The 827-nt window shown below is 35.1% G+C and overlaps 1 pseudogene; it reads right to left on the reverse strand.

The window, feature by feature from the left end:
* Positions 1-401: 401 nt before the first annotated feature.
* LOC116092839 lies at positions 402-572 on the reverse strand (annotated as a pseudogene).
* Between the last annotated feature and the right edge of the window lie 255 nt (positions 573-827).

The raw sequence follows: 827 nt of genomic DNA on the forward strand, positions 1-827 counted from the left end.
TTCAAGGTTATGGTTCAAAGGGTTTCCTAATTCCTATGAGTTCTTGGTTGCTCTGGTTGATTGGATTTGAGTTGCAGATATACTGTAGTAAATAAAAATGGATTCATTCCCAGCTTTCATTTGTTTATCTATCCCAATGCTATGTATTATTTTCTGTGACTTTGTGACTTAGATTGCCTTTCTTCTTCCTCTGTGTATAGTCGTCTTTTAAGTGTTTTCTGAGGTGCTGGCTTAGTTGTTACAAAATGCTTTACTTTATGTTTGTGTTAAAGTTGTTATTACTTCTTATGTGTGTGTGTGTGTGGGGGGGGAATCTTGACTTTTTTTTATCCTTTCTGTTAAAAGACTAGCATGATTAGTTTCACTGGGTAGACAGTCTTGAATAATCCATTCAAGGTTGCTTAGTCCAAATGAATGAAGCCTATGTCCTTTGCTTACTGACAGAAACACTGAAAGCACATGTTCATCCTGTATTTCTGGATCAGACTGTGGAAGTTAGAACAGAGAGGGCAAGAGCGAGAACCCTGGCTGAACTTCCCTGGGTGACTACAGTAGAGCCACTTGTGACCCATCATGCCTTCAGACTCCCAAAGAGGAAAATGATGGTTATAACTTCTTTATTAACTTTAAAAGTTAAATTTCCTGCCTATTGCAATATTGGCTGAGGATTATTTACTTTCACTTCTTGAACTATAAAATTTCATGACTTTAGTTTCTTGGTTTTTTTTAATTACTGATTTTAAAAAAATCTGATGCTATTCTGATGTAGTTTCCTTTATAAGAGTTTATATATTTTTATCTTCCAGCATTTATTAGTGGTTTTTCTT

This window comes from Mastomys coucha, chromosome X (assembly GCF_008632895.1).
Source record: "Mastomys coucha isolate ucsf_1 chromosome X, UCSF_Mcou_1, whole genome shotgun sequence".
NCBI lineage: Eukaryota > Metazoa > Chordata > Mammalia > Rodentia > Muridae > Mastomys > Mastomys coucha.